The sequence below is a fragment of the Vigna unguiculata genome, chromosome 5, assembly GCF_004118075.2.
Source record: "Vigna unguiculata cultivar IT97K-499-35 chromosome 5, ASM411807v1, whole genome shotgun sequence".
NCBI lineage: Eukaryota > Viridiplantae > Streptophyta > Magnoliopsida > Fabales > Fabaceae > Vigna > Vigna unguiculata.
The window spans coordinates 42,052,555-42,065,483 of record NC_040283.1 but is presented as its reverse complement, the minus strand read 5'-3'; the positions used below and the strand labels follow the sequence as shown (position 1 = coordinate 42,065,483).

Here is a 12,929-nt window from a genome sequence, read left to right as displayed (position 1 = left end):
GACCTTCACAAGCATGATAAAAAGTAAGATGGTGAATGAATTGAGTAGACCCAGTTTGAATATAGAAGGAAACTCAAAGTATGGAAAAACATTAAAATATGTATAAATTACTATCCTTGTTATTAGAAATGTAACAATTATTATCCTATTAAATGTAACAATTATTATCCTATTTATTATAAATGTTGTGGACTTAAGCATGGAAATTCACAATGCAGGACCATTTTCACGGAATAATGACTGGTATATTGAATAAAGGGTTATATATCAGTCCAAAGGTTTTCACACCATAAACCACAACATTTACAGGTTTCTTAATAGAAAAAAAATGGCAAAGCATAAATTATTTTAAGGAAAAAGAAAAGTCAACTATCATGCATACCAGAATGTAAAAGGAAAAAAAGTTATCTTAGCTCTTTAAAATTAAATATTGAGTTAATCTTAATTGTTATTTAGTATTTTTAATTTTGTCCTAATATTTTATTTTTAATTTTGTTTTAATATTCATTAATTTTATTCAATTTAATATTTTTGTTAATGTTGTTTATGATAATTAATGAATAGTAAACATTTTTTTTATTTTATCTTTTTATTTAAAAAAAATTATTTATCAAGTCTATGTTATATGTGATGTTCAATTTAGGGTCAATTTTTTATATTCAATTTAGTTATGATATTCGTTTTTTTTAATTTGTTCTAATTTTTTTGAAATTGAAAAATTTATACATCCTTCAAATTCGGAAAAAATTTAATTTTAATATAAAAGTTATAATGATATTTTTATTACATATTTCTAATTTAGAGTTATAACAAGTTTAAAATTAAAATATGAAAATTTTAAAAGTAAAGAATAATACAATTGATTTAACATTTTAAGAGGTTAAAAATCAAATTAAGTAATATAAAAGATTAATATAATGTTGTATGACATTTTTATGTGATTTTTAATTTCTTTAAATTTTAAACAATAATTTTATTCCTCATTCTAACGATTTTCATTCTAATTTGAAAGAAAATGTTACTCTAAACAAAAAATATTTAAGAAAAATATTATTATAACATTTATATAATAATTAAATTTGCTTCGATTAGAGATGAACAAAATTGTTCAATTTAAAAAAAATGTAACTTATTGAACAAAATTAATGAATATCAAAACTAAATTGAATATAAAAGACTTATCCTGACACTTGACACTGATCTTGACATGTGACATGATATTAATTTAATGTATAAACATTTTTTAAAAATAAAAACAATATAAAAAAATATAAATTAAATAAAAAAACATAAAAGGATACACGATCCATTAATTATTTAAATAATATTAACAAAATAATCAAATTGAACAAAATTAACAAATATTATAACTAAATTAAATATATATATATATATATATATTAATACCAAATTGAAAAAATATTGAACAATAATTAAAACCAAATCTCTATTTGAGCCTAACTTTTATTTATAGATGTTCACTATTGTTTTGTATTTTTTCTTTTAAATAATACTAGTTAAATAAATTAGTTGATGGTTTATATTCAAAACGAATTTTGCTTCACAACACCATAGTAAGATTTTTTTTCTACATACACCTATCACTCTTTAATGTTTGTTTTTAATACCAAAAAGATGTAATAGTTTAATGGTAAATAATGATAATTGTTTTTAAATTTAGTGTCAAATGTTTCATGCATGTCTTTTATTGTTGGATGCTTTTATTTTGATATTTTTGTTGGTTTTGTTTTTTGACATTCTTTAATCCTTCCTTTTACTATAATATTGATTTACTATGGTTTAAGATGATTTATATATTTATATTTACCAATAAGAATTTGATGCATCTATTTCATACGACAAATGAACGGTTTGATTTAACTCACATTATATTATCTTTTTCATTTATTTATATTTGAAAAATCATTCCAACGTTTCAAATAATAAATGTTCTTAACTTTTCAAAAATATGCCATCAATGTCATAAATGATGATGTTCTTGAAACGTTTTCTAACCCTGTCATGTTGAAGTATGATGGCATGACAGTATATTTCTTTAAAGGCTTCTGTCAAAAACAATGGTTTCTTTAATATTTTTAACTCAGACTTTGCAATCAATGTTAAGTAATAATTATTATAAATTTCAAAGGAGTTAAATATGTTTGTAGTGTATTGAATTTTGAATTGAGATTGGGATTTGTATTTCTCTGAAATTTGAAATATTTTGGTCTTTATATTTTATAAAGTAATAGATACATTTTTGTTATGTGATGAATATGTTTTATGATAATATTTGAATTGTTTATATCATTTAACACATATTTAATATATCAATAAAATTTAGTATAATTGAATTAAAAGAAATATATTTATTCATTTTTTTAAATTTAAAAACTAAAATATATTAAAAATTTATGACGAATTCTAATTTTACTACAAAATTTAAAAACTAAAAACATAGTTAACCGATCTAAAATTTCAAAACTGAACTTTTCTCCTATATAAATTTTGTTTATGACTTGAAAGCACAATTTAAATTTTGTTGATGTAGTTCTTAATATTTTGGCAAAGCAAACAAATAATTTATATATATTTATATTTGTTATTTACATTCAATTTTTTGTTCATATAAAAATTTAATTTCAGTTTTAAAATACAATATTGCATTATTTAAAAATATTTATAATTACATTTAATTATATATTGCATTTATTATATTTATTATATTTATTATATTTATTATATTTATATATTTATATATTTATATTTACATTGAACTTTTAAATATTTATGAACGGTTAGCAATTAATTAATTGTTTAGATATTTATTTATTTATTTACTTCTTTTAATTAAATACAATCGCTTTATGTGTGTATTAATTTTTTATATGTTTTTGTTTTTGTTTTTTGTGATTACTTTTTTTATTTGAAAGTCTTATGAGATAATAAATTGCTTTATATAAGGAATGTGATGATGAAGGGTGAGACTATTTTTATCATATATCTTCTGAATATATTGAGGATATTTTTACTTGTGTCATATGCTATAAATGAAAAGCCTTTTGTCATATTATTTGTAATTCATACGGACCGGTTATCTGGACTATCTAGGTGTGTATAATACATATATTTGAAATTTTAGTTTTTACATCATCAATTGTTTGCTATCAAGCATAGTTAAATAAAGTTATGGTATCTTTTCATAAAATTTTAGCCATCGAGCATGTTTAAATAAATAATCACAATGTAACGTAATAAGATAATTATTTTAATTTAAAAAATGGTTAAATCTAAATAAATGGTCACTTAAAAATAAATTAATTACTTTAGTTTAAAAGGAGAGTCCTTAAACGATAAAATTGGAAAAGTTTTGTTCATAAGATAAGATATAGGGATGGTAAAATAACTAGTCCGATCCATTTTGATTTGGTACATCAAAAACATATTGAACCGAACTGGTCTGTCAAACAAAAATGGACCATTGATTACAACTTGTCCCGCACACATGGGTTGACAGACCATCACTTTTTTTTATATTTTAATTTTAATTTTTTTTTAATTTTTAAATTTTGTTTATATATACATATAAATGAATATTAAAAACATATAATCGTATAAAATATTTTATAGGCTTTTAATTGATTAGTTAATTTTTTAGTTAGATAAATTAAAATAATTATTACATTTACATGTTAAATTACTTTATTATAACAAATAGTCGGAACTTATTGTATTATTTAATATACATTCATTTGATACATAAAAAAGTTTAATATAATTATATTAAAAGGATTATATCCATTCATTTTTTAAATTTTAAGATCAAAATGTATCAAAGTTTTGGATATGAACGAATTTCAACTTTGTATCAAAATTTACAGATTAAAAACACACTTAACATTTCTTCTGTACGAAGATAAAATGTATTTTTCACATCTATAAAACTGTGTTAGGATATATATATATATATATATATATATATATATATATGTATAAATAATATAATATAATATAATACAATATAATATAATATAATTCATTCATTAAGATAAAATAAAATTTTATAAGAAGTTTATCGCCTTATAGAAGAACATTTTAATGGATTTATTCAAGTTGTTAATCTCCAAAATTTATTAAGAGAAAAAACATATTTAAGTGAAATTAATAGTTTACAACTTATTTTTATCAGTTGAACAATTTTTTCTTTTCTTTTATAGCAAGATAAAAATATTTTAATCAACTAAATTGTTTTTAATTCATTACAAACGTTTTACTCTTATTTAACAAAGAAACCAAATTAGTAACTCTAAATAATCTTAGAATGATTAAAAGGCAATGGAATAACTCACACAAAATTAATCATAAATATTACAACATTAAATTTCTTAAATTTGCTTACATGGTGTCAAATACTTTCTTCCCTTGGATCCCCTATTGAGAACTTTATTGAGAACTTGAAGTGGGAGATTTAAAAGCAAGTGTTAAAGGATTGAAATTTGATCTTAATTGGCACCTTAGAGAGGACAAAAATGTCTATTGAGGAGAGGATTTGTGTCATAAATTCAATGTTTCCAACCTTACTAATTTATTATTTGTCCCTTTGTATTAAGTAAAGAACATTCCTATCTCGGGTGTAAAAAGTAGGAAAATTGCATGAGTTAAGTGAAAAAAAATTATGTAAATCAAAGGAAGAATGAGGTTTTGGGGATTAAGAACATTAGTTTTTTTACTATAGCATTCATGGCAAAGTGGAAGTGGACAACAAAATATCAACACCGGTTCAACACAACGTTTTGAAAATTCTCATTCTCTATATATTCTTTGTTTTGTACAACATTGTTTTAGATATTACGGAAAGAGAAAATGTATTAATGTTGTATAACAAAGAATTGAAATGGAAGAAAATGAGAATAAGATAACTTTAGACGATATTTGTATAATTTGTTTCATATATATTCCTATTTTGGGTCCATAAAAAAAATAATACAGCTCAAATAATAAATGTATAAGTAATTTAATACAACATTAGTGAAAAAAAAATAATATAAAGAAAAATAATAATTAATGTTATATTAAATTTTGAAGATGACAATCAAACATAATAAGATCTTTTAAAATTTTCTAAACATTAAATTACCTCTAATATCAAAATCATTATATTTCGAAGAAAAACAAAATAACACAAAAAATTCATAATATAGAATCCAGATTTGTCTCCCTCATAATAGATTACTCGGTACTCTAATAACCTCCGATGTAAATCAAAGTGTAGATTAGTGTCTTTCATTGGATTTTCATTCTCATCCTTTCTATTAAAATGTCATTTGTTAGTTTTGAGATCTTCTATGATAGAAACATGTATTTATTTCCAATACCGTATCAATTGTCATGCATTGAGAATATGTATGAATGTATTAGAATAAAATAATTTTGAATGCAAAGTTTATGTTGTAAAGTTAAATTAGAATTAAATTTTATTGGTCAAGAAAATACCAGAATTTAGAGAAATGTATAGACATTCCACGTTTTTAAAGATGACGAATTGAAGAAGACAAAAATCACACGAATTACATTAAAACTCGAGCAACAAATTCAACATAAATCAAACTTTCTCCCAACATCTTAAAATATATAATCTATCAATTACAAGCACATAATTTTCAATTTATTACATTCATCTGCAGAGCTAAAACTCTTGAGTACTGTTACATTATTCATGGAATGCAAGAGGAGACATAAACTATGACCCAGTTAACCGACAAGAAAATGATCGAAAACAGTGTCAAATTTTGAAGTTGCCAAGGGGAACTCTCTTCACTGAAACAAGTAACTTTGATGGTTTGAAATCCTTGTCCCTGACAAAGAGGGTGCATCACTTTGATCATCACCATCATCTTTGATAAGCTTTTTAGTATAAGCCATCAATGAGGCATGTGCTGTCAAAGTAACATATCTCTGAAAGTAACTCTTTTGTGTATCAAGGATGCTCCCATTTTCTGGGTGTTCACATCCTTATTCACGAGGAAACTAACCATCAACTTCACAACTTGTTCAGCATAACATACTGCCACAACCTGAATATAGAGCAAAAGTAAGTGTTTATTATTCAACATATGAATCACCAGAAAACGATAACATACTAGTTTTATAGTTTTAATTTATGTTAACAATAACTGTAAAACAATTTTCAAGGGAACAAAAACACATATTTAAGCTATACATGTCACACCAAGCAGTTATTTACCTGGAAGAAGCAAAGCCAACAACACGCATAAGAAATGAAGCACTGGTTGATAACTGCGTAATATGCAGATTCATAATTTTGACCATCAGCAACATGCATCTTCTTCAACTGCAGCTTAGTTTGTGCTTTGTGAGTGGCGGGGTCTTCATCATTAAGATACTTGGTGTTTTGTGGATCTTTAAATTGATTGAAATGTCTAGAACATGGACAAAAATCAATCATTGAAACATTTTTTTCAGGAACACATTAGTGGCTAGTACGAAGTGCCACTGCTAATAATCCTTGCTATTTTTGTATACTAGCATCTTCTTTATTAAAGAGGAGTTACTAACTATACTTTTAGTAGCACTGTCTAAATGGCTGAATATTATCCATATCATGAACAATTTCTAAGAGGGTACCTGAGTTTGGGCCCAAAGCCCATCATGATGGCATCTGGGTTTCCTAATGAGTTACATCTTCATTACACTGCAAAAGTGACAAACCAAGATATATCAGCACTGGTGTCTCCATGTTTCTTTAAGCACTGATAAATTATGTCAGTGCAACATTTTCTGCTTTAACAGACAAGTACCTTGAAAACATTCCACATGATAAACAATTTTATTAGGTACATGTGATGAGATACTAGATTATTATATATAAAGACCACAATAATTGGAGGTAGCGTGTCACTGCCAATAACATATAAAATTATTAGTATACACTTGGCTCCAAGTAATTGGAGAGAAGGGATTTCAGTTTCCATCTAGTGAAGTTGAAGGTTTCTACATCTCAACCTGTTGTTATATTCAATACATGTTCTCTCAGTTTACATCGGCTAATCTTATGATAATAAATCAGTCTTAAAGACTTCAAACCTGCCAAACATTAGTCAATAGCGTTTCCGTACACAAAATCTACAACCCACCAATCTCATCAAACGTTTGATTATTCATATATCTGATAATTAAATACCCTTTATATGGGACCATCTCTTGGTTTATTTCATTTGTTCCGACATAGATTATCTTGTTTAATTCGCTGCAGATCATACCAAATAAATTAATGAAAGGTAATTCTTTAAATGGACAATGAAAACGTTTTTCATTGGTATAAACACACAGATTCATTTAAAATAACACAACCCAATTGCATGGATTTAGCATATGAAAAAGAATATTCACAGAATCATAGAGAAAAAAAAGTAGAATATAAAAGTTACCTGAAAGCAATGGAATGGATATTAGGTTATCTTGTCTGTAATGGCTTCGGATCAAAACTTCGAACCTACCCACCAAGCGTACAACAGATCAATCAAGAACTCTTTCATCAAAAACACACTATCTAACTAAACCACACCACACCCAATAGAACCAACAAATAAAAGTTTGAAACTTTAACGTTTTAGTATACGTCTAAAGTGTTGTGATGAAAAAAGATCTGCATCTCCAACTATGAAGAGACAGCAGAAAACTGCTTAAAACCCAGTATTTCAGCTAATCCAAAACATAAATTAATTACCTTGCAGTGTCGGGTAATTAATGATAACAATAACCGAAAAGGAAAGTGAGTTCCTTTAAGTTTAAAGATGAAGTGAAGTACATGAATCATGGTTTTTAAAGCAATGAACAAGAAGAGAGAAAACGTACCAATAAACTTGAACGGAGAAAGAAGAAGAGGGTGAAGGAAAAGCCACATACAAGTTTAAGAGCACAGAAATAAATGGGTCGTTGGCACTTGTCCCATGGGGATCTCTATTAATACATTGTTTCCCTCACTTGTAAAGAGACTAAGGTCTTAAATAATCATAATGTCGGAAAATGAAAAATAAAAAATAAAAAGGAGAAAAGGTGTTAGTGAGTAACGTTCATTGAACCTGGACAATGAAAATATGGTACAACACTACATAAGAAAGATGCAGTAAAAAAGGTTTGGTATAGACACGCCGCATCTGTAGGAAAAGAACAAAGCAAAAGGTATAGAGTAGCATCACTATCATTCACCATCCATGCATCATGTTTCCTTTTTTTGAATTTTCACTCACCATCTTTCATTATCATGTTGCATCAGAATAATGGATGCGTAAAATTGGGAGTTACTGTGAGAGAGGTCACAGATTCAAAATTTTTTTTTTAATAGTTGAAAATTATAAAATTGGTTTAATAGATTTGGAAGAGATGACGAAATAAGATATAAGTTCAACTTCTTTACCTATAAAATTTGGATACAGAAAGATAATTTAAATCGAAAAAACATAAGAGATGATACACGAAATATATATATATATATATATATATATATATATATATATATATTATAGTTTCATATTTTTAAGTAACATTATTATCTAACATAAAAATAAATATATTATTAACTAACAAAAAAATAAATATAATATATTCATGTAATATCTAGAAAAGTGAGAAGCACCGATCATATAATATTTTTTTTTATAATTATAATAAAAATTTATATGATAAATTTACAAGTTGATGAATTTTTTAAAAAATTATTAAATTTGTATTATTAACAATGTATCGGAATCATGTTAAAGTTATAAAGACAAAAAAGTGTCTTTTAAATTGAATACTTTTTATATATATATATATATATATATATATATATATATATTACGAATATCATATGTATATTGGTGTCTAATACATATCGGATACAGAAAACGTTATTAATGAGACATGTTTGAGCTTCATACTAGTAATAAAATACATTTTCTAATAAAACAAACTAACAAAATACTAATATTTGTAATAAAAAAAATTGATAATGCATCAAGTTTTTTCTTCTGTCAGCAAAAAAGAACACGATGCTTCTTAATCTTTGGTTGACACCAAGGGTTCAAGTCATAAAGTGTGTTCATACGTATGTATAGGCTCCATAAAGATGTGGGAATATTTATAAAATATGGAGAGAATATTTTAAGGGAGAATCAATTTTACAACACGATTGATGGTTTTATTATTTTTAAAAACATGTTTATATATTTATATTATACTAGAAACTAAATTTTCATAAAATTAAAACTATTTTTACAAATTCTTTTCAGCAAATAAAGATCTGCTCCAAAATTAGTTTTGTTGATTGAATATTGGGAGAATCCATCTCGAGATAAGCCAGAGAAATAGACCATTTCTCTGAGAGGTGAATTGTCAATATAAAAGATCTCAGATTTGTTGACAATACTTTAAGTTTGAATCAAAAGTTTCACATAGAATATAATAGATAAAGTTAAAAATTATATAATAATAAAGATCCATAGCACCATTACCTTAAGATTTTGAGATAAAACTAATGTCAAATTACTTATATATGTAAGACCAATGTCATATATACATAAATCTATAATCTCTCAATGACCCTAACCCGTATAATAAAATATAAATTCAGCAGTGTATCAAAATCGATGATTCAGAGTGATTAACCGTATAACCACAACACAAAAAAGGAAAAATATACCTAAAATTATAATCTCGATGACTATAACATATCATATATGAAAAAAATATATATAACCCATCAAGATTACATCCAACATAAAAGCTGAAAACTTAATATCTTTCCAACACAAACTATAATTCCTAACAGGTATTCCCTATATTCGCCATTAAAGATGTCACTCTTGACATTTTCTGTGAAGCAAGCCACAGAATATTCTTCCTTTACCTACTCTTTTCCCCCTTATAAAATTATGTACTTTAGGACAAAATAATAGATAAATAAGAGGAGTGGTGTGAAGACAGTGATGAATGTTAAATGTTGATGCATCTAGACATGTCTATAGTGCATATACATTAGTATTTATTTTTTTTTTCATACGAGGTGCATGCGACCAATTTTTAGGTTTGTTTACAGAAAACAATGTGGGTGGAGGTTGGGGTAAATGTGATAAACCACTCAAGCAAATAAATGAACAACTATGTGTCTGCTTCTGACTCACCCTCCTCTGAGGTAAAAAATAACTATATGAGAATCATCACCATTTCTGGTTTGGTGAGTCTTAATCTTTACCCGTTTTTTTTCTCAAATGATTGTGAAACTCAAGTTAATGGAATGTGTATTAGGAAATTGGCTTTAAGCTAGTTTATAAAGAGAGATTTTTTAATTTAATTTTATCTTAAGTGCATGTGAGATTTTTAACACATTTTCTTAAAAAAATTTGAATATTTTAAACGTGTGATTAGATATTAGTATATGATAATGAATTATAAAGTCCAATAAGATTCTTATATTATATTAAAAAGCAAAGTTTAAACTTAATAATTAAATCTCGTATAATATTAATTTATAAGATTATAAATTGTAATTTGATTTTATCAAGGAAAAAGAATGGTAGAAAAGAAAGTTAGTGCTTGCTTACCCTTATGTTTTACGTATAGCTATACTAATGATGTACTTTTTGATTAAAATTAAAATTTGCAATTGTCATAAATTTGGGTATGCTAACGTGACACATTTAATAAATGAGAAATTATTTGGCAGGAATCAATTTGTCTATAGCATATATTTAAATTATTTACTTTTTAAAATAGTACTTAATTGCATGACATGTAAATAATGATTTGAATAATGTAGTTACTAAATAATTTTCGTAGTAAGCACTCAAATGAAGGAAGACATCAATTACGACACTCAGCCAACCATGTTTGAAATTGAAGTTAGATTTGACAAAGAGGTCAACACTAACACAATATTTGAGCTTTGAAACTTTTAATATCAAATAATTGCTTTCATTTTAGATACAGAAATTCTCTTATAAATTTTGTTGGGAATTATGCTAGTTTAATTCATTTGCAAAATAAAAAGACATCGAAAGGCTAATAAATTGAGAAAACATCTTAATATCCCCAAGTTAATAAAATACAATAAAAATTCGTGCATTGTACCATAAGATGTATCATATCAAAATAAGGTTGGTTAAAATATTCCATTGGTCCTCGTTTTTGTACAAAAATTTCAATTTGGTCCTTGTATTTTTATTAGTCTCAATTAAGTCCTCAACTTTGTAAATTAATATCAATTAGGTCATTTCCGTTAGTGTAGAACTAATACCGTTAAGTAAGTGCCACATGTCAGCTCCTCTTTTTTTTAATTTTTTTTTTAAAAATATTTATGCCACATGTCACGTTTGTAGTGTGCCACGTGTCAATCTAATATGATGACACGTGTCAAATTATTATATGAATCTTAATTTGGTTCTCATATTTTTTAATTTGATTTGATTCCAGTCCCAAATTTTTTTAAAAATTTTTAATTTCATGTGCTCCAAATTTAGACCAAATTAAAAATTATATAAAAGTAAATTTTGGTCTAAATTTGGAGTGCCTAAAATTGAAATTTTTTAAAAAAATTTGGGACTGAAATCAAATCAAATTAACAAATATGAGGACCAAATTGAGATTTATACAATAATTTGACACGTGTCACCATATTAGATTGACATGTGACACACTACAAACGTGACACGTGACATAAATATTTTTTTATAAAAAATTCAAAAATATTAAAAGAATTCAAAAAAAATGAGAAGTTGACACGTGGCACCTACTTAACAGTGTTAGTTCTACACTAACGAAAAGGACCTAATTTATACTAATTTACAAAATTGAGGACCTAATTGAGACTAATAAAAATACGAGGGCCAAATTGAGATTTTGGTACAAAATTGAGGACCAACGGAGTATTTTAACCAATAAAGTTTTTAACAATAAGGATTAGACTTTAGGTCCAATTTCAACCTAAATGTTGAATAAATTTATATTAATACTTACAAGTAATATTTCACCGTTAAATTATCAACAAATAATTCATTGATACAAAGTAAAGTTACTTTGTTAATATAATAAGAAAAAAATATTGTTTTTAAAAATATTTAGTTCTCATACCAATTTTGTTAGAATTTTTCTATAAATTTTTGTGTAAAAAATTATGAGAAAATGATTTAGGCTCTCATGTGTTATGATAAGTTACAACCTTTTGTAAATGATATTGTCAATTTTAAAATTGGGTGACTTTGTCATGATTTTTTTTCTTAAAAAATATTTTAATGGTTTCAGGAAAGATATCTATAAACTACCATTCATATACTTTTTTAAAGAATGTAAAAAAACATACTAAAACACTAATTAAACAATCTTAGAGACTTACTTCAATTTCAACTTGGATTCGGTTTCATACTTACTTTTATTCATACTGTTTCTTGCCGTTGGAAAGTTATTTAAAAGAGATCGATTGGTCATTGTTTTCGGTAAGAACATGTTCAAATAAAAGTTAACACGTAGATCTCCACTTTACAAGGACGTGACACAAAATTGAGCAAGTTGTTTTTTGATGTCAGATTTTGTTGTGGGAAAAGAATGGTGGGTTGATGTCAGAAAAAAAAAAAAGCAATGAAAAAAAAGTTAAACTTTTCCTAACAAATATTAAAATATACATTTTTTTAATGATAAGTGAAGTAAAATGTGTTTTCTTTTATTCAGTTTATGCGATGAAATGTCACGACATGGTAATATGTTATACTAATCTGGTGGTGCACATGAACACACAACAAAGTAACATTTTTTTTAGTACTTGTTCCACTTTTCCGTCACAGTCACAACCCCTTCTTCTGATCTTGGCAAAATTCTGGATTTAAAATAAAATTAATCGAACATAGCAAGTAAACGTGCCAAGTTGGTGGCATGGAAGA

The 12,929-nt window shown here is 25.5% G+C and overlaps 1 pseudogene; it reads right to left on the bottom strand.

Moving 5' to 3' along the window:
* Nucleotides 1-5,548: 5,548 nt before the first annotated feature.
* On the bottom strand, nt 5,549-8,026 carry LOC114183641 (annotated as a pseudogene).
* Between the last annotated feature and the right edge of the window lie 4,903 nt (nt 8,027-12,929).